Raw genomic sequence first — 23,666 nt, 5'->3', positions numbered from 1 at the left:
CGAAAGCATGTTTGGATAGCGGTGACCCGTAAGTCCACACCATGTTAGTACTCTAGTTGATTAGTAATCAGTTTTTGGAGTTATTGAGATTTGTTCAGTTTACTGTTCTGTTCTGTGTTGGGAAATTAGGGTTAAGGTTAGGAATAAACCATAAACTAACCTTAATGGTCGTTAGAGTCGAATCGAACTCTGATTCTGGTATTGAAGATGACTGATGGTATTCTTTGTAAGGTGAGGTGACATCCATCATTCAAATGACTAATAGCATAGAAAATGTAGTATAGTCTCTTTATAGTGACATATTTCCATTTAAAAATAAATTCAGCCAAGTGTTACATGAATGCATTAAGTATTGTCATACCTTGGTAATTTATCTCCAACCTCTCTTCAAAAAAGTTTAACCTTAACTCAACTTCTTGACAGAATGGATTAGAATCTGAGCATGTATCGATGATTCACAGAACCGGTTGCTGATCGGTTAGACTACTGTGATAACACGCTGCTGACTTTAAAATTGCACATGTCACCTGCTGGCCAAACCTGCTTTCCAACATTTAGATTTTCTTCTCCCGATACTAAGCATATTTCCTATGATATATTAAAGTATGAAAAGAATTAAATTGATCTAGTTATTGCGCAAAATTACTTAAAATAAACTTTCCATTCTAAATGCTAATGCATGTTGAATCATTAAAAATATAAATTTTCATTTAATAATAGTAGATGATTTTTAAAAGAAAAGTATGTTTATAAAGTTTCTGCATTCAAAATAGAATAAATGAAAATATGTGTGTGTTTTTTGAAAATAAAAATAAATATCGCGTTATAAGATAGATTAAAAATTTGTAAATAATAAATTACAGACTTTGCGTATAAAAATTCATAATTTCTCACTAGAAAATTTCTGTTTATCGAATTAGCATTTCATGATTATTTTATCTGCATTTTAAATAAAACAGATTTTCTGATTGTAAATGCTTTAGGATCTGTTTAGTGTGAGCAAAAAAGACCGTGTTATATCTTGGGAAAAATTTCTATTTCATTGAATATACTACTGTAATTTTACTAATATTATAACAAAGTAGGCGAGTATTTCCAATCATATGCTGTGTCTGAATATTTTGAAGTTATTCGGTTTGTTAAATTTATGTTTTCTATTTGTTCTAATTTAAACAGAATTAAATGAATTTGAATTATATGTTCATTTGGTTTTGTTGTTCAGTCAGTAACGATCTTTCCTGTTGTTCACAACCCTTCTCCCCCAAAAAAAGGCAATACATATATGCATTAGTTTATGATTACAACTAGGACATATTTTCAGTTAGTTCTGTTAATTGACCGCAACTGTTTTATAAGTTAAGTTACACAAATATTAGTCTGCCATGAATTAGTATGCAACTGCACATTAACTCGACACACGCCTTTACTACACCTCCATCTCTCATGGTCGTCACTTACATCCAACACCATTTATTTGTACCGATTTTTCTTTAGGTAAAATGTTAGCATTTTGCATAAAAACAATACAACTATTTTTCGTTTTTAATATCTCACGATTACTCCACGACTTATTATTTAAAATGATTAACTCCATTCTCTGACCGAACTAGTACAGTATTATTCATTTACATTTACAACAACGCGCTTTGAAATAGAAAGGACTGGCCAGAACGTGCTTAACTATTAAATTCTGCCGGTGTATGTGTATTATAAAAAATAGTAGGGAACAGCTAACGAAACCTGTTATATGTAACCGGTTTGTAATATATATTATTTAAAAAACAGTACATGTTACACCTTTTTGGGTCGAATGAATCGAGTCTTTTGACGAGGTATTACACTTAATAATAAGTAAATATGAACTCCGTCAAATGACGGGAACAGCACTCTTAAGTGTTAAAGTACAATGATGTGTGATTTTTAGACATGATGGTGAGCAATAATTGCATTATTTAATAAATAGGGGATCTTAATAATAAAATGGCAGTCACATATTTGTTTCTAGAAGTAACAGTTATTACCGATAATTAATATCAACTAATTAAAATACTATTACTAATAATAATAGTATCAGTGTTAATTAAGTATTTAAACATTTCACATATTTAAACGTACAAATGTTTAACTTGATCGGTAAGTAAAGTATTTAATTATTATGTTTAATTAAATTTCCTGTTATACAAACATATTCAAACATTACATGTTTGAATTCAGTTGAATGGAAATTAGTTAATAGTGACAGGATTAAACTGGGAAAAAAGCTTAGTTTTTCAACTACTAAAGTATTGTAGTTAATTTTTTTCCAAAGATGTGTTGTTGTCTACCTAAATAGATGAAATATCAAAGTATTAAGTAAATGAGATTTAGTAAGTAAATGAGATTTCTGGGATAAAATAATATTTTTTCTGGGTGCTGCCCCAGGACTCATAGTTTGATAAATCAGATACATAAAGGTTGTAATATTTTGTTTCTGCTAAGCAAATGATCCCAGATATTTGGAGTCGGCATTAGTTTTGCAAGGTTAATTTTTCTGCTTTATGTCACCTTTTCTATATGGCTTGCAATAGTCTATTAAAGAATAAAAAGTGAAATATCGATAGCAATTTTATTAGAAATTTTACAATTATGTTTCATTTAAGTTCTAAAATGAGCACATCGTATTGTATTACTTACATAAACAATTATTATTTTAAACTAATCAGTCTTAAAATAAATTTTAGTTGTAAATTACAAGAATATATCTTATATTTTTAACTTACAGTCAGGTTTAATTTATCCACTTGCAGACTGACAATATAAAATTAAAAAAAAGTATACTTTTTTTTAATGCCTATACTAAAAACGTGGCTTATCATAAAGATATCATATTAAAAATTATGATTAACAAAACTAATTAATAAATTATTATACATATGTAATAGATAGATCTAACTAACGTAAAGTAAAATTTTTCTTTCTTTTATTTTTGCATCTTTTATTTTTATTTTTACGAATGATTAAATCTAAAATTCCTAAAGTACATCTATAAATATACTTAAATAAAACTTAAAAAGTTGTTTAATCTAATTCCTATCTTAGATCTTAAATTTTATATGAGCAGCATTCTCTAAATGATGTACGTTACTTATTTTTAATTTATTTGAGAATTATGGTACCTAAACGCTAAATACTATGCGCACCGACTTATGATTTTGGCTGACCAAGCCAAAATTTTGTTTAAATGATGGTGTTTGGTCGATGAAACTGTTTGCCGGTGGGGATGAATTAGGATCTGAATCTTTTATGAGATCATCTTTATCGATACTTAGTACCGGTATATTTTGCTGCCTTGTTAAATTTCTTTTGAAAAGAGATATTCCTAGGCAGTGTATGTTTCTATTTTAACTCTCCATATGCGCCATAGGTTTGGGATTCATGTCTAAGCCGGAAATTTTGAAAATCTGTACCTATAAAGCAACTTTTCCTTAAAATCTAGTGATGATGCATATTTTCACTATATTTACTACAATATTTTTCATTGAGGTACCTTGTTAATAAATGAAATCTTATGTTGTAGCTGGCCAAACCTATTAGCGACATGCCTCTTAGAGCACACTTAGCAGCAGCGAAACAATACCTCTGATTGTTTGTGTTTACAAAAGTAACAAAATATTAACTAATTGTTAATTATTGAATTTATCGATATGTTATTCAACTACTTACTAATTGTATGCTGATTTTGAAATAAAGTTAAAAATGACTATTTTTATTATTATTTAAAGTTGTATATTTTGACACTTTTATGCATATTTTAAGCATTTTTCATGCATATTTGCACGCATACTTCAAACTTTTTATGTCGCATATAATCCGGTCTCTAGTATAAACTAATCGGTCTGAAATCACTAACTAGTAAGATAAATACCGACACAGCCTGCTGCAGGTAACTTATGGTATTTTAGGACTTCATGATCTGTAATAATTGTTAAAATTGGAGACAAAGAAATAATCTGAAACGATTCTTACTTTTACAAAATGATTTTGAATGAAGCTTAAGAAGTCCTTTGACTGACAGTCACAGGCCCAAGGATTGTTATATAAGGAAATTTGTTGTAATTGGTGTGCATCGCTTAAAAATTTTATCGAGTCTGCTTCCAGGTATGTCATGTTGTTGCGGTCCAGTTCTAACATCTATGAACAGAAAAAAATAGTTTTTAATAAAATAATATGTGATCAGTTGAAATATCAACCGATTGATGATTAATTCACCATTTAAACCCAAAACTTTTACACTGGGGTTTAAAATGGAAATTCTTTCAGATGAAAGGCTGAGATACTATAACTCCACCCCAGAGGTTCACATACACACACACACAGATATATATATATATAAACATTTTATATAAACAATAAGTACAGCTTTTAATCACGTCTTTTTTTTTCTCTTATAATTCGTTTGTCTATTAATAATTTATTTTATGATGATGTGATATAATTATGTTATGGTATTATTAAGTTCCAGTCAAAATAAAAAAAAATTATTTATTGAATAATAATTAGTTTTCACGTTTTTGTAAGATATTTCTTTATGTTATTTTTAAAGGAATCTGAGTGATAAAGTTTCACCACAGCTTAATCTTAACATGAAAACCAATGAACTTGAAATAAATGATTTACACACTGTAAAGACAGAAGAAGAAATGGAATTTTATTCCGGGTCATGTAAGTATTTATAATTATTGGATATTATAACAAACAGGGATTAGTCTCTCATTAATTTCACTACTTTGTGTGTGTGTGTGTGTGTGTGTTGCTATTTCAGTATGTTCTGTTATAAAAAATTGATTTTAATTCCGACTTATTAAATTGTGTGTGAATGATAAATGGTTAATGTGTGAGGGCAAAAGTTTTTTTTTAAACTTCAGTAATGTTTGAAATATATTTTGAAATCTTTCAAATTGTTTGAAATATTTTAACTGATAGAGCTCTCATTTTAATAAGCTCTGAGTGATCAGTTGTTAATTGTATTCACTTGTCGTATTTAAATATTTATCAGGTTAGTAATTAAAACTTGACTCGATGCAGGTTAAACACAATTGTGACATAATTTTATTAATGAATTTTTTTTTTGTCTTCAGTCATTTGACTGGTTTGATGCAGCTCTCCAAGATAACCTATCTAGTGCTAGTCGTTTCATTTCAGTATACCCCCTACATCCTACATCCCTAACAATTTGTTTTACATATTCCAAACGCGGCCTGCCTACACAAGTTTTTCCTTCTACCTGTCCTTCCAATATTAAAGCGACTATTCCAGGATGCCTTAGTATGTGGCCTATAATTCTGTCTCTTCTTTTAACTATATTTTTCCAAATGCTTCTTTCTTCATCTATTTGCCACAATACCTATTCACTTGTCACTTTACCCACCCATCTGATTTTAACATTCTCCTATAGCACCGCATTTCAAAAGCTTCTAATCTTTTCTTCTCAGATACTCCGATTGTCCAAGCTTCACTTCCATATAAAGCGACACTCCAAACATATACTTTCAAAAATCTTTTCCTGACATTTAAATTAATTTTTGATGTTAACAAATTATATTTCTGACTGAAGGCTTGTTTCGCTTGTGCTATTCGGCATTTTATATCGCTCCTGCTTCGTCCATCTTTAGTAATTCTACTTCCCAAATAACAAAATTCTTCTACCTCTGTAATCTTTTCTCCTCCTATTTTCACATTCATTGGTCCATCTTTGTTATTTCTAATACAGTTCATTACTTTTGTTTTGTTCTTGTTTACTTTCATGCGATAGTTCTTACGTAGGACTTCATCTATGCCGTTCATTATTTCTTCTAAATCCTTTTTACTCTCGGCTAGAATTACTATATCATCGGCAAATCTTAGCATCTTTATCTTTTCACCTTGTACTGTTACTCTGAATCTAAATTGTTCTTTAACATCATTAACTGCTAGTTCCATGTAAAGATTAAAAAAGTAACGGGGATAGGGAACATCCTAGTCAGACTCCCTTTCTTATTACGGCTTCTTTCTTATGTTCTTCGATTATTACTGTTGCTGTTCCTGTACATGTTAGCAATTGTTCTTCTATCTCTGTATTTGAACCCTAATTTTTTTTAAATGCTGAACATTTTATTCCAGTCTACGTTATCGAATGCCTTTTCTAGGTCTATAAACGCCAAGTATGTCGGTTTGTTTTTCTTTAATCTTTCTTCTACTATTAATCTGAGGCCTAAAATTGCTTCCATTGTCCCTATACTTTTCCTGAAACCAAATTGGTCTTCTCCTAACACTTCTTCCACTCTACTCTCAATTCTTCTGTATAGAATTCTAGTTAAGATTTTTGATGCACGACTAGTTAAACTAATTGTTCTGTATTCTTCACATTTATCTGCCCCTGCTTTCTTTGGTATCATGACTATAACACTTTTTTTGAAGTCTGACGGAACTTCCCCTTTTTTCATAAATATTACACACCAGCTTGTATAATTATCAATCGCTTCCTCACCTGCACTGCGCAGTAATTCTACAGGTATTCCGTCTATTCCAGGAGCCTTTCTGCCATTTAAATCTTTTAATGCTCTCTTAAATTCAGATCTCAGTATTGTTTCTCCCATTTCATCCTCCTCAACTTCCTCTTCTTCCTCTATAACATCATTTTCTAATTCATTTCCTCCGTATAACTCTTCAATATATTCCACCCATCTATCGACTTTACCTTTAGTATTATATATTGGTGTACCATCTTTGTTTAACACATTATTAGATTTTAATTTATGTACCCCAAAATTTTCCTTAACTTTCCTGTATGCTCTGTCTATTTTACCAATGTTCATTTCTCTTTCCACTTCTGAACACTTTTCTTTAATCCACTCTTCTTTCGCTAGTTTGCACTTCCTGTTTACAGTATTTCTTAATTGTCTATAGTTCCTTTTACTTTCTTTATCACTACATCAGCTGCAATATATCGTCTGAAACCCAAGGTTTTCTACCAGTTCTCTTTGTTTTCCCTAAGTTCGCTTCTGCTGATTTAATAATTTCCTTTTTAACATTCTACCTTATCTTTTTTACTCAGATCTCTTGCGATGTCCTCCTCAAAAATCTTCTCTTTCTCAAGCTTCTCTAAATTCCACCGATTCATCTGACACCTTTTCTTCAGGTTTTTAAATCCCAATTTACATTTCATTATCACCAAAATTATGGTCGCTATCAATGTCTGCTCCAGGTAAGTTTTGCAGTCGACTAGTTGATTTCTAAATCTTTGCTTAACCGTGATATAATCTATCTTATACCTTGCATATCGCCTGGCTTTTTCCACGTGTATATTCTTCTACTATTAATAATAAGATTCTTTTTATTTTTATGAAAAAACAACTTCAAAATTCTCATCAAATAAAGCACTCGATATTCACGAATGAAACTCTTTTTTTTCACTACAGTAAAGATGAAATTAATACCGATCTAGTTCATATGTCGGTTTTTCTAGTCGATCTCTAGTCATCCATTAGTATTTGAGTTTTTATTTTCATTGATTTGAACAATCGCAATAACAATGTGAAAACGGTTCAGCATTATTAAAAAAAATCATTTTATTGTATCGATCCAAAATTATCCAAAAATAGAGGTTTGAAAACTGTAAAAAATTTGAATAGCAATTCCAAATAAATATAAAGCGATGAATAAATAATTTATATGTTTTTATATAGACATACACAGGGCCGCCCCTTGCCTTTGCGGGGCCCGGGACAAATCTGGAATTGCAGGGCCCTTTCTAAAAATAAACTAAGTTTCAGTAAAAATAATAAGTAAAACAATTAACTTTTCAAAAATGTATTTAAATAAAATTGCGGATATTATAAAACAAAAAGTGTAAAAAACTTTTCTTAAAATTGGATCTTTGTTTTTATTTATTTTTATCTTAATTTTTTTTCAATGAACCTTTCGTTCGTACTATTTTATGAAATATTAATTTTTCAGCAAAATCTTTTATAAAATCATAGCGATTTAATTTTTACCGTATTTCGTGCTCAATAGATAAAAGCGTCAGGTTTGTTAGTCGTTCTTGTCACATTATTGTCCGTAAATAATTTTTAATCGATTTTAATTTAGAAAAATTTCATTCTGCTGATGCTGTTTAAATCGGAATCGTTAACGATATTCTTAAACTAACGGCCGGATTTGGAAAAAAAATCGTGAATATTTCTCATATTCAAGCACCGTATTGGTGTTTCACTTTCAACATTAGTACAGACCGAACAAAAAACGTTAATTTCTTCGTATAAATCGGTTCCATTTGCATCACGATTTTTATCCGCCTTAAGTTTAAAAATAAATCCACGCAAAACTTTTTAAGCCGGTCGTCTTTCATTGTTAATAATAGTGAAATATTATAAAGAAAACCGAAAATATTAATATGATTTTCAATTTGTTCAAATCTCACTCGTAATGAAGATATGACTTGATCTGTTATTGTCAAGAAATAATTTACGTAGAAGTTTATTTCGTCCGCTCCTGCTCCTTCGTAATCAAATAAACGTCTACGTTTTCTTATTCGTTTGAAATATTAATTTTTTAATAAATATTATTTGCTTTCATTTTATATTTTAAAAAACCATTCTCCAAATTCTTTAAAAAAATCTATCGACCCTTTTAAAAGATCGGTTACTAAACTTAAATCGCAATTACGTCTTTGTACAGTTCACTGTCAATAGTAATTCATACCAAATAACTGTAAGTAAAACAAATTCAAAATTAATTGCGTGCTCAAGTAAGGAATCTGTTTTACTTTTCATAGTGGAATCCTCTGTCACGTCATTTAATTTTTCTAATATATATACACACACACACACACAAACATAAATATTCATTATATGTATAATTTTTCCAAATATCACGACCCCAGCGTCACCTAGCGGATCTACTTTTGCAAAAATATTTCGTTTTATGTTGGCATGTCGATATTTCGCCTAATCGAGGTCTTATTTTCTTAGGAAATTTGTTAACGATTAAAAAATAATATTTCAAAAAAAGAAAATTGAAAAATCATATTTCAGCACAAAAAAAAATGCTATAAATAAATTACCGGCAAAGCGGGTTTACAGTTTCAATAGTACCCCCCTCTAACCGCAAGGAGCGTTAGTGTAGCGCTGACATGCAACTGTTGTAATCGTCTGATATGTTGTGACGTCAAAGGTGAGCGGAAGAAATAAATAAAAAAAAATTACAATGAAATTGTAAACCGTACGGTTAGAGTCTCGCAGATATCGTTTTCTTCTTCGACCCATCGGGTCCGTCTACCGGTGAACTCGACTTCCCAAATCGGCCGATTTGAAAGCAGAGAGTTTCAGCGTTCAAGTCGTAGCAAAGTCGATAATGTTTACACGGATTTGAATACTAGATCGCGTGGATACCGGTGTTCTTTGGCGGTCGGGTTTCAATTAACCGCGCATCTCAGGAACGGTCGAACTGAGACTGTACGAGACTACAGTCCGTTTACAATCGTACATATCATCCTCATTCATCCGCTAAACAGGAAAAGAAATAAATATCTCATTTCTTCCGCTTAAAAAACCAAAATTTAAGAAATCGATACCGATATCAAAAAAGGTAAGACGCTGCATTTCTATTATCAAAATCCGTTTAAAAATACACGTTAAATATAAATAATCTATAAAAATAAGAATGTAAATGTTCGTTTGTTTAAAATCATAAATCTCCGAAAGTTCTTCACCGATCGCTTTGAAATTTTGACGCAACGTTACGTTCGAATACGCGCGTGTTCTTATATACCTAATATGCGACACCTGTGACAGGTAAAAAAAGCGCTATCTGTAGGACGTAAAAGCAAAACACGCTGTACTAAATGTTTTACGATTCCGTTTCAATTGTTTCGATATATATGTCCAGTATAGACTAAAAAAAACCACTGAACCGATTTACGCGTGGCAAAAAGAGAGAAAGGGAAAAAGGAAATAGAAAGGAGAAAAAATAAGGCGAGGGGAAAGGGAAATAAGGGAAGAGAAATGGGAGAAGGAAAAGGGGGTAAAAAGAAAGGGAATTTGGTAAAAATTAAAATGGGGAAAGAAATGGGAAAAGGAGAAGGTTAAATTTTGTTAATGTTTTATCAAACGTTCAGTTGTGTTCATTTAATCCATATATATATATATATATATATATATATATATATAGTGAAATCTAGCAAGAGCGAAGCATTGCCGGGTCTGCTAGTAGACAATAAATAATGTTTAAGCGTTCCGTATAATAATAAAAAAATAGAAAAATTTGTCCGGTCCGATTTCATTTATCTCGTTTATAGAAATAATAGTTTAATAAATGAAATCGGCCGGGTAAGAGTTTTCTAACAAATTTTTGCTTTTTTTTTGGTTATTATGTGGAACGCTTAAACGTTGTTTATCGCCTATTATTATGAATATTTAAAGAAAATTCTAAATTAATAACAGATATTCATAATAGAAATGTAGTAATGCGTTACCTTTTTCGATATCGCTATCGCTTTGTTAAAAACTGTTTTATTTATATTACACAAATTTTGGTTTTTAAGATGAATAAGACGAATGATTTATAACCTTGCGTGAAAATGTCACGCTTAACCGGTATTCGAACCCGGGACCTCCGGATGAAAGGCCGAGACGCTACCGTTCGCGCCATGGAGGCCGGCGATAAATCATATCTTCATTTTCCTGTTTAGCCTCGGGGAATCATCGTCAGGTATTACTTCGGGGGATGATATGTACGAGTGTAAATGAAGTGTAGTCTTATTATACACTCTCAGGTCGACCGTTCCTGAGATATGTGGTTAATTGAAAAAAAAAAGACTTTACTAAGACTTGAACCATGGAACTCACGATTTCCAAATCGACCAGATTTTTTTCTCCTTTCACGATTTCCAAATCAACCAGATTTGTTGAGAAGAAGCGTTTACCACTATACCGACCCTATTTACTAGTAAATCTAGTACTACACACTCATATATGCGTATATATATTCTCGCTCTATGCCTTTTCCTCTTTCATATATATTATTAATAAATTTAATGGATGTTTTTAATTTATAATTATATTAATAAATATATAATTAATAATATTAAAATTTAGTAAATTAACTATAAGTAAATTATTCGGAATTGTAAATGTAAAAAAATAAGTTTTATTCTTTTGAATATCTCGAATGGCGTATAAAATATATTCTTTATCTAACGCGTTGCGTGTACTATGCCGATATATATACAGAGTTATCGTAAAAGAACGGTGCGGTTTTGAACGCGGTTTAAATTAAAACAGAATTACTTACGGTTTATGTTTTTTATTTTTCAAATTTGTCGTCTCAAACATTTTTTTACATAATTAATAAATTTCAATATGTGCGCCCTTAGTCGCTCGACAAATGTCCAAACGATACTCGCCTTCTCTCCAAACATCAGTTAACGTTTCTTCGTTAACGGTCGTCATCGCTTCGTTAATCCTGTTTTTAAACGGTTTAGGTCGCGAATTTTTTGCGTATAAACAACGCTTTTGATGTACCCCTACAAGAAAAAACCGCAAGGTGTCAGGTCTGGACTCCTCGGAGGCCAAAGTACGGGTCCTTGCCGGTCTATTCATGGATCTCCAAATTTTTCGTTCAAAGCGTCCGTGTGACCGATGCATTGAAGTGCGGAGGAGCACCATCTTGTTGGAAATGAAGTCGATGAATGTTTTCGAGTTCGTCCGGCTGAGGAAAGCGATAATCGGTTAACACGTGGAGATACGCGACTCCATTAATTATTTTTTCAGCAAAGAAGAAAGGCCCTATACACGACTTTTCATCGCGCCACACCAAACATTAACTTTAGGCGAATCGCGTGTGGGTTTTCAGAGCCCCGTATTCGTGAATCGTGTCTGTTAACGCACCCGTTCGCGTGGAATGTAGCTTCGTCTGTAAAAATTATATCGTCTAAAAATGTTTCGTTTTCACTTATTCTGTTCGACATTTCAACGGCGAAATTGTAACGTTTTACACCATCATCGGGTTTCAATGGCTGCAGTATCTGGATTTTATAAGCGTGTAATTTCAGTTTTTTACGTAAAACGTTGTGAACCGTTGATTTTGGAATACCTAATTCGACGCTTCGACGGGGATGGACTTCCCAGCACTTCTAATCGCCGATCGTCTAATTAGTTCAACCGTTTTGTCCGGTACACTCGGTCTGCCGGTTGATTTCTGTTTAACCGATCCGGTTTCTTCGAATCGTTTGAACCGACGCGTTATGTTATTTTTATGTGGCTGATCTCTTCCGAATTCACGTCGAAACGCACGTTGAACTAAAACTACGGATTTTAATTCGGCCATCAATAAAACACACTTTGCTTTGTCTTTATCCGAGAACATAGTAACTCGCTAAACTCACCGCAACAACAATTTAAGAACTGACGTTGCGGTTACAACTGCTGATAAACAAACTTTAGAAATTTACCTACAATCTTCTGTAGGTACTATAGGCGGTACTGTAGGTACTATACAAAGAACGCACCGTTCTTTGTATAATACTTTGTGGAAGTATAATTATTGCATTCTTTTTAGAATGTACAATATACATTGTACAGTGCTGGTCTTGGATAGTTCTCTTAAAATGCAAGAGATGGCGTTAATTAACGTGACATTATTTGAGCAGAGTTAAAAATTATTAAGCAAGTATTTATTTAATTAAAATGTGTTATTAATGATAAAAATAAATATTTTAGCGATTCAAACTAATTTTTAATCGTTAAAAAGTATTTCATCTCTAAATTAGCTAAAACCAACAATTTCAAAAAAAAAAAAAACTTATATTAAACTATTTTAAAAGTACGCGATCACACATCAGCGCCATCTGTTGTATTTTGTGAGAACTAACATATTTATAACATATGTAGCTCTATCGTCTCGTGATAATTTTGGTTACGAGTCGGCTCGTTTTTTCCCGTAGAAAGTCTATCCCAAAATCTCCCTACAACGCGCCTAAAATAATTTTCATTTCAAAATCTTTCTTAGTTTGCAGTGACAAGAACGTAAGAAGAATTTTTAACAAAAATTTTCAGTAGTTTTGGTTTGGCGTTTACGTATAATTCGTGATATGTCGTCTTCGATTTCAATAATGAGAAATGCAGCACCGTACGAATTATTTATTATTTGCACGGTTAAATAAATAATTTTTCATTTTTCGATAACGTTTCCGATTAACCGTTATCTGTTAGATCGAGAGTTTACGTGATGCATGCCAAAGTTATCCTTCAATCGCCTAACAAATACCCCGTTCGAATCTTGAAAATCTGACGATTATTTAGAGAGATATCATAAAAGCATCCCGTTGCACCTCACACTGGACAAACTGGCGGCCATTCGTAGGTGGTGAAAATCAGTTTTCAATTTTGTAGGACCAGGTAAACTTCATAGAACCCAGCGGACCGGTCTAGTGGTGAACGCGTCTTTCCAAATCAGCTTATTTCGAAGTCGAGTGTTTCAGCGTTCAAGTCCTAGTAAAGTCAGATATTTTCACACGGATTTGAATACTAGATCGCGGGTGTTCTTTGGCGGTCGGGTTTCAATTAACCGCACATCTCAGGAACGGTCGACCTGAGACTGTAGAAGACTACACTCCATTTACAATCGTACATATCATCCTTTGAAATAATATCTGAAAGGTTAATTACCGTAGGCTAAACAGGAAAAAGAGAAGGTAAACTTAAGCTCTTAAAAACTGAATTTCTTCGATTAGTTACAGCTGAAAACTCAAAAACGGTTAAACGAAGCCGTGTTTTGCAAAGCCAAAATTTACTGTAAAAATAACTTTTTTGCTATTAGATGGATTTTAAAAGAAAGCTACCTATTGTAACGGGTATCATGATTCGACTTCCGGAAAATTTCGATATATCTTCGCGTTTCATAACCTCCAGACCCCAAAACCACAGTCAGGTTAAAAGTTGATATATATTTCACTTTTTTGTGGACGTAACTGCCGTAATTTTGAGCCGATCACTTTCAAATTGATAAATAAAATATACCGACCCAAACTCTCGGTCGAGTTCGTTAATGGGAAAAATCGGACCGTGGGAGTGGAAATTGGGGGCTTTTTCAAAAAAACAAAATATCACGGTAACTTTCTTGACTACAGAGTCCTTGATCCTTGATCCTTGCATATCGGGTAATTTCTGTCCAAAGAGCCCAGTCCGATCTTGTCCAGTATTTACTAGCAGAGTTCAAACTAGATCGGGCAGTAGAAATCCAGCACAAACTTGTTACTGTATTATATTTATTTAGTAATTCTTGTTTCCACGGTTACGCAACAATAAGTAAAAATAAAATTCTATAATAATCGAATAATATAAAATTAGATTTTACAAAATAGCCAATTTGGTAACTACCCCTAGTAATTACCTGTTAAGTAAGGGATGAATAAAATACCGAATTTACCGTTAACAGTTATTAATAAAAAGAAGGATTAACACAGTTTAATTTAATTTCATTAGATTAGATTATAATATAAAATTATTTATCTAGGAAAACAAATATCTTTTTAGAAACACCTTAAATAAATAATTATATAATACAATTTACATATCGGTCTTACGTAAAAGTTATAAAAAATCCTCAAATAAAATTTTTTAAAATATTAGGCATAGAGAATTTAGATTGTCAAAATGTCTCTGCTACAAAACGGTCTAATTTTTACTTCCTTGTACGAAGTGAAGGAAGTATTGTAATCGCGAAAAGCGTCGGTTTTCAGATTTTAACGGAAATATCCATTTTCATCATCCCCGATCTCATTTTGACTAGTTTCGGCGTGACTTCTGTACGTCTCGTATAACTCGAAAACTCGAAATTTTGAGTTTAGAACAGTTGTAACATCTAATTGTACCTCTCGTTTTGATTGCAATCAAGCGGACCAAAAATGTACAAAACAGCCCGAAAACCAATTTTTGTTTGGATTTTTGAGGTTTCTTAACTGCAATAATAAGTCCTCATCGAGAGCTTGCCAACGATATATCTTTCATAAGCGGTATTTATTTTCATCGGTTTCATAGTTATACCTCAATGAAAGTTTAATTAATGAAATATTTGGATCTTACAAAGGGAAGGCACATCGGTTCAAAACTGATTTCATATACATATTTAGTTATTTATTCAAATATATTGATTTATTAATAATTATTAACCTCTGATTATAATAATAATTTTACAATAAATAATAATAATAATAATATATATATATATATATATATATATGAAAAAAATCGGAAGTTATTAATGAAGTAAGATTTTATGTAATTTTCATTTAAAAAAAACATGTATATGTAATATAATAGGCGTACAAAGAAGTCATGTGGTGTCCAGATCAGATATTTCCTGTATGACACAAGTACATCAGGGAGGCTTCATGGAGAAAATCTGAAGTTTTTAATCGAAAGAGTACCATAACTTAGAGGAATACAAAAAGACTATTTTCAAGTTAAAAAAAAAATTAATAAAATCTCTGAACGGGTGGTGGGTGGGTTTCGAAGTAACTAATACGGGTTTTATTCTTTACCTTCTGTTCACTAAGGATCGCGTTTCAAAAATTTTGATTTCTTTTGCTTTCCCAAATGTCACATTTCTTCGGTCCATCTATTCAGGTTTATACCTTCTTTTTTCTTTTTCACTGGAAAAGTAGATTTTCAAATGAATTTTCTAAATTTATTCTCTGTCTTTACACAGATCATTATAATGTTTATCATTTTTAGATCTGTTTATTTTTCTTTAAACCGGGTGGTGTTTGAGGCTCGTTTATGTAGAGATTAAATAGGGTTTAGTCAAGCATCGATTACAGTGGCGACTCGTACTTAAAATTACTGGGGGTGCTGCTCCAGAAAACCCTTTTCTGGACCTTTTCAAGGCAGCGGTCAAATTTTTATGAAAATTAAAAGAACCGACAAAAATGAATCGAATTCGGTTTAACCGAATAAATAATGAAATATCGATACGGATAATATTTTTCAGTATTATTAGATAATAACTTAATAAAATGTCGGTTTAAAAACACTATAATCCAACGGTGGTTAATTTAAATTTCTATTACACAGAAACAAATACGTAATTATTTTTTACTAATTACCTTCTCTTTTGCCCTTCCAGCGTATTTTTGGACGGTTGTGGCGATCAAAGAGTTCTTGCTTTACACACCATCTTCTTTCTGATCGCTACTGAAAAACAACTAGACCGCTTTCGTATTTCTTCCGCCGACTAAACTAGAAAAGGGATCGAACGAGGAATGTTCCACACACACGCGGAGTAAAAACAAAACTACCTTCTACCGGCACGCAAGGGTCAGAACTGCGGGAGCGGCAGTGCTTTCTCTCCCTTAGAGCATCGTTCAGCGTTCTTTACGCGCATGCGAAGAATAGCCGAACAGCACGCCGTTGTAACTGTGAAGCTCACAGTTCCATATAAACATTTTTGTATGTTTTCATACACGCGCAGTTTGTTTACTTGAATTCTATAAGCTAACCGAATAAGATATACGTGAAAAATTGATGATTTGTGACATCGAAGTAACTTAACTAGGAAGATTTCCTTCGATTTTAAAGCGATTCAATATAATTGTGTCAAGAATGCGTAACTCTTGAAAAGATTTAAATAAAACCTCTTTCTGCAATTCTAAATTATTTTATCAGAGCAAAGGTATTTTACTTTTCGCTGAAAAATAATAAAACAACAAACTGTAGTAAATCGTAAAGATACCGCAATAGATTTAGACAGATGTTAGAACTAATAATATGATTCGACACCCCCCCCCCCCAAATTTATTTTGTATGTAATCGTATAATTGAGGGTACAAATTAAAATAAAGGACTGTATAAATTTTATAATTGAGGGTACAAATTAAAATAAAGGACTGTATAAATTTTATAATTGAATTTATTCATACGCATAAGAAATTTTACACCGCAATAAATTCATTAAATAAAAAGCCGTACTTTAAATTCACTTCTTTGATTTTTCTCCTGTTCTTTCTATTTTTATTAAAACATTCCTTTCTTGATTGTAATTAGCTTAAATTGTATGACACCCTACCACGTAATGCACAAAAAATTGAAATATAGCATCTATTTTAATGACAGTTGAACGCCTACCGCAAAAAAGTTGACGACACAGTTGTAGGAGTTTCCCGTCACGCGGAATTTCTTTTTTGCACGGCTTACGCACACAACTTAATTTAAAATATTTATAATTTTATTTAAATATAATATTTTTTGTTTATTTAATTCGATGATTCTAACTAGAGTGCGTGCGCATGCAGTATATTATTCGCGAGTGTGTGGTGGTTCTAGCGGTCACTTTAGATAATTTTTATACTTTAAACATAATTCATTTATTTAATTCTACCGCTCTCACTTTCTGTGTCTGTCTCTCTCTCTTTCTCTCTCTCTCTCTCTCTCTCTCTCTCTCTCTCTCTCTCTCTATATATATATATATATATATATATATATATATATATATATATAGTGATTCAGGAGAAAGTAAAAATAACATAAAAAAACTGATTCTAGAACTTGAAATAAGGAAAAATGTTCATACAAAATTAATTTAGTGGCTTCTAAATCAGCCGGTCTTAGGTTTAATCCCTGATAAGGGTTCGATATTTTTTCGCCGATATTTTAAATATATTACCTTAATAAAATATGTTTTGCTTATCGGTGAGCCGCGGCTCAACCGACCGATATTATTATTTTTACCTTAGGCTTGTCACCCGTTGACGAGCAGAACGATACCGGTCCTGACAATCTTTGCTTGCCGGTGAAAGATAAGAACCCGTGGCTCAGACGCGCGTCGGCGACACGCTACGATTTAAGATTCCATTTATCTTAATCGCGTGCAATGCACGGCTAAGCCGCGGCTTTTATCTTTCGGTAGTCACCCGGTATCAAACGCCTTGACCGGGCGCTACACCGGAAACATCCTTTTTGTCACCCGAAGGTTCAATAAGCCCAGTGTCTCGACCGGTGCTCAACCACCCGTTGGCGTGCCACGGTTTCACGGCACAAACAACCCGTCGTCAAGCCCTGGGAACATAGTATACGTCTTCGGCTTTATGAATTTTATTTCAGTTACGTGTTTTGAACTGTTGCTATGAAACAGTATTTATTTATAATAATTTTATTGTTACTTAAATTTTATATACTTTAAATTTTTATTTATGGTTTTTGAATTTGTTTTTTTCACTAACTATTTTGTGTGTGTGTGTGTGTGTATATATATATATATATATATATATATATATATATATACACACAGTGTTTCTAAAATGGTGGGCTGGCTATACTTTTTCGAATTCTACTTGTAAAACTAAACAAAAAATATCCTTAGCAAAAATGGCGATTTCCCCTTCGTTCTCTCCATGTCTGCCATTTTGTTATTTTTATATAAAAATTTATATCTCAAGTTCGGATTGAGGAATCACAATATTATTTGGTAATAAGGTTTTAAAATTACCGAAAATTCAGGACTCAAATACCTTCGAAAATTACAAAATGGCGGCCATGTTTGTTTTTTAATCCGTTATATCTCCGTATATATTACTTTTAATAAAATTTATTCTTTGCTAAAATATTAAGCCGTTTATTTTGAACAGAATGCCATTCTATTTTTTAAAATCGGTTTACAAATAGTCGAGTTATTGGAGAAAATTGATGTAATTTTGTGTCCGTTTTACTTTAAATGTCCTCCACTTTACTTTAAATTCTATATATATATATATATATATATATATATTGTTAATTCTAGTACGTATCATATTAAGTAATAATTAAAAAATAAAACAACTACCTGTGATAATCTTTGTTATTGTAGAACATTAGGTGTAATTAAACGGTTAACAATTGTTAAAAGTTATCGTGCGTGTTTGAACCCTACTCTTTAAGCCGCTCGTCACGTTTAACAATAGTAGTACGGAAATGGGCGTACGGCGTCAGGAAGTGACGTCATCCAAGATGGCGGCTGTCCGCCATCTTGTCGGCCATCTTGTCCGCCATCTTGGAAAATGGCGGACAAGATGGCGTCCAGGTCGGCCATCTTGGATGACGTGACGTCGGTGGCGCCGTAGCCCGCAGTCTTTCCAACCTGTTTTTTTTAGGTCGGCCATCTTGGATGAAGTGACGTCGGTGGCGCCGTAGCCCGCAGTCTTTCCAACCTGTTTTTTTTAGGTCGGCCATCTTGGATTGTGACGTCGTAGCCCGCAGTCTTTCCAACCTGTTTTTTTTAGGACGTTACTCGAGGATGATCCTGGTCGTCGTAGATCGTGCACCGGGAGTCGGCGCAGTCTTTCCAACCTGTTTGTGACGTCAAAGCCCGCGGTCTTTCCTAGGACGTTCCTCGAGGATGATCCTGGTCGTCGTGGCGACGATGACAAGGTTCTCGTCGTAGATCGTGCACCGGGAGGCGGCGCCCGCCGCCTCCCGGTGCACTATCCACGACGAGAACCTTATCGTCATCGTCGCCTCGACGCGGATGTTCCTCGAGGAAGATCCGAGGTCTTCGTTGTGGCTCGTGCACCGGGAGGTGGTGTCTGTGAAGAAAATTTAAATTTACCTCGAGAGGATGATCCTGGTCGTCCAGGCGACGGCGTCGGGAGGCGTCGTCGTAGATCGTGCCCCGGGAGTCGGTGTCTGCTGCGCGTGTGTGTGTCAGCGGAGCGACGTAGAGAGAGATGTTTACCGTGCGGGATGCGGCGCTCGACTGACGAACCGTCCGGCCTACGCGTGACTCTTGAACAGGAAAACAGTCGCATTTTCCTTATGAACAGGAAAACAGAAATAAATTCTTATTTTTTCCTTTATCAACCGCATGATACAAAAATGAGAGTTGTTGTAACCGGTTAAATCCGGTTGTGTCTGGATCTGTAAAATAAAAAAAAATTATGAAATGAATTCATGTGTTGGAACACTCTCCTCACCATTCGCAAATGTAATTCGACAACAGATGGTGAATCTGACGTTGGATTACACCGCAGGCCTTGGAACCTTCATCCAGTAATGCCGATCGACTACATTTTATTTCTAAAAAATAGTTTTACATTACTGTATGGGGGTTTAGAGTGTTGTTGCATTTCCACACCACCCCAGAGGTAGCAACCGCGGTGCGTTGAGATTTTTTTTAGAGTGATATCTCTCCCCAGGCCTAAAAAACACTCGACTATATATATCTTTACAAGACCGGGATGTTATGAACAACAAATGCAAGTAATGAGTAATGATAAACTTATACAAGAAAGCAGATCTATGTGAAACAAAAAAATCCCAAGATAACTCTCTAAGTTATGTATGCGAAACCTGCCTTCTTGTGTAAGTTTATCATTATTCATCATTTGCATTTGCTGTTCATAACATCACGCTCTTGTAAAGAAATAATGATTCGCATACATAAACGTAATATTGCAAGCATATGTCTATCGCACCACTTTCGAAAATACTTAAAATATTTGTTAAACACTCTCCTCACCATTTGTAACACAATTGATAGTGGATAAATCCAATATCATATCATGTCACGGGCCTTGGAACCATTGCATACAGTAAACGTAAATAAATATCGTTTTAAAACAATTGTTAGTTACGATTTATTGTATGGGGGTTTAAAGTGTTTTTGTTTTGTGTATGTGTGTAATTTTGTGTTGATTGTGTAATGTGTTGTAGTCCTTAAAAGGACTTATTTAAACATCGTAGAAATTAGAAAATTCGTTGACGGTTTTCTTTATCCTCTTCTTTGCGTTTTGTATTATTGTATAAAATAAAATAAAGAGAAGCGATGTGACGTCCTTTCATATATCGATTGGTTTTAACGTAATCGAATTCTGAATTTTCATTTGTGTCGTACGCCACCAACAGCGGTTGGATATCATCGTTACAACCATCAGCAGAACAATCTACCTCATCACAACCTCTGAAGAAAAGTCCTCCGTCCGTCGCTACATTAGAAGTTACTCTTCTTCTTTCATTTGCAACATACACGTTTACAGCGAGTACGTTGTTTTTTCGATGCGACGTATTGAGATCGTGTAACACGGACGCATTCAAATTCATATTTGACGAACGATTTAATTTGAACGCCTTTACGTTACCGTCGTCATCGTAGAATCCAGAAAACAGTACTTCTTTGCTATCAATAAGTGCAATAGCTTTATCACCACATTCAAATTCGCAATAATATTTTCGTCCACATCCGAAATCACCATCATTGAAAATTATCCTCACCAATAGGTTATCACCGTTTTTATCGAAATCATGTTTAGATAAATCGATAACATATGCGAAACTGTGTTTTAATTTAAAACACGTAGGCGTCAGACGTTGATCGCCAACACGCACGCGCACATCTTCTTCTCTAACAGGAATCATGAGGTTTACACCTCGAGTGTCTCCCAAAGAATAAACTACTTCACCCGGTTACACTGTATTTATATGCTACTCCCCACCACATCCTACTCTCTCTTCCAATCAGAATGTTACAGTCTCCCCACCCCACGACGCGGGAAAAAATCATCCGATATCCGGACAACATTTAAAAAAAAAAGAACAATGTATTAAACACACTCTCCTCACCATTTGCAACATAATCTGATAGTAGATAAATCTATTACCACATCATGTCGCGGGCCTTGGAACCTGCATTCAATAAATGTAATTAAATATCGTTTTTTTTCTTGTTTTCTTTAAAAGAAAACATTTTCTAAATAAAACAATAGTTAGTTACAGTTTTTATTGAATGGGGGTTTAAAGTGTTTTTTGTTTTGTGTATGAATGTGTATTTTTTGTGTTGATTGTGTAATGTGTTGTAGTCCTTAAAAGGACTATTTAGATCTTACTTGTTCACTGTGGTGTTTATTCAAACACCACATGAAACATGCTTCCAATTTTTCCTTTGTATACCAGTTTCAACTTCATGTCAATGACGGCATTTAAATCTTCTTTACTCATTTTATCGGCGAATCTTTTAGGCAAAAATACCTTAAACTTTTCATCCTCATCACCTCGAATTGTACAAACGATACTTTTCCCGTATCGTGTGTCCACCATATTAGCGGTTAGTATGTCGTACGGTTTTTCTATTGTCATTTCACTGACGCTTTTTGTATCCAGATTCTGGTGTACGGTCTTCGTATTCAACTGATCGACAAACGTTTTCCTGTTACCGTCAGTCATGATGATGTTTCTTTTACAAGTGCTGTTGTTAGAATGATTCTAGCACGGTTACGAGTGGCTATTTATACTCCTAGTACATCCGCTTGTTAACGAATAAGTAGATATTATTTTCCTTATGATAACCACACAATCATGTTTTGACCTGCTTATCTATTGCATGCACATCCGTTCAAGTTTTATAAAACAGGAAAACACGTGCTTATCTATTGTCAACACATCTGCTTAATTTTTTCCTTATAAACAGGAAAACAGAAATAAATTGTTATTTTTTCCTTTAAAACAGGAAAACGTCTATCACCAATCACATTTGCTCAAATTTTTCCTTATAAACAGGAAAATACAATCATCCCACCACACCCTTCCAATTTTTATAAATAGTGAAGTTTAACTAGTACACTTCCACTTCAGAAATGGATCTGTTAGCAGATGAAGAATTTGTACTATACGTAATTGAGAGCGATACACTTGAATACCTTTCTCCTAATATTGATGAAGTATATGATTATTTCGAATCAGTACGTAATACATATATGTTCCAAAGAAGATCTTTTAAGAAAAAAAAAGTTATTGAATACGATAAAATATTTAAATCTTTACGAATATAACAAACCTTTTATCCAAAAAAATCGGTCCTTTTCAGGACCACCTTAAACACTCTCATTTACACATTATATGTCCACTACGATCACGTAATCTGCCAATCCACCAAATATATAATTATCTAATGCCGCCGACAATTCAAATACATCGTCTTCTTCTTCAATATTCGGATAAGACCAAACACAAACGACATAAAACTTTCGCGGAACCAACGCACTATATCGTTTTAAAAATTGATACGTTTGATCTTTCTTTATGGTACTTTCATCCGAATAATAGTAAATTATTCTAGTATGCTTTAGAATAGTATTAAGAGTATTTTGCCAGCTTAATGCTTGTAATGACTGAACACCAGTCACATATTCCCGTACTTTTCTTTCCTTGATGGACATAATAAACGCTAGTAGTGAACACTGTAAGGTCTGACAAGTGAATGAAAGTTACAATTTCCACACCACCCATGAGGTATGTAACATAGCGCGTTGAGATTTTTTTTAACGAGTGATATCTCTCCCCGTGAGGCCTATAAACACTCGACGTATAGTTTTACAAACTTACTTTTAAATCTTCAGTGAAGCCGTCTTCTTTTATTCCGTAATAAGTTAATTTCATCAAATGATGTCTTACAACGGTCATTTCGTCATCGGTAAATCTATTAGTATATTTCAGTGGTAAATAGATTCGAAAGCAACCAAGTTCATCCGCTTCGGCGTCGTACAATATGGCGCAAATACGATACTCATATAAAGGTGTAAACACCTTTCTCATATCCAACAATACATAGTCTACTCCAACATGAAGATCAGACAACTTTTTCCACGGTATTTTCTTGAGAAAACAATCTTCATCGTTGAAAGTGTTAAC

At 33.4% G+C, this 23,666-nt stretch overlaps 1 protein-coding gene across 19 annotated transcripts in view; it reads left to right on the top strand.

Annotated features, from left to right (window-relative positions):
• Positions 1-23,666, top strand: part of LOC142320422 (uncharacterized) — a 137,706-nt gene that overhangs the window by 16,135 nt on the left and 97,905 nt on the right. For 15 of the 19 annotated variants that reach the window (XR_012755380.1, XR_012755383.1, XR_012755382.1 and 12 more), the window contains exon 2: positions 4,583-4,701. The exons of the other annotated variants lie outside the window; for them this stretch is intronic. The gene's annotated coding sequence lies outside the window, so the exon portion shown is untranslated. The remainder of the gene's footprint in view (positions 1-4,582; positions 4,702-23,666) is intronic. 19 annotated transcript variants of the gene reach the window in all.

This window comes from Lycorma delicatula, chromosome 2 (genome assembly GCF_047948215.1).
Source record: "Lycorma delicatula isolate Av1 chromosome 2, ASM4794821v1, whole genome shotgun sequence".
Lineage (NCBI taxonomy): Eukaryota > Metazoa > Arthropoda > Insecta > Hemiptera > Fulgoridae > Lycorma > Lycorma delicatula.
Note: the sequence above shows the minus strand (reverse complement) of the source record. Positions and strands in the feature narration are given on the sequence as shown.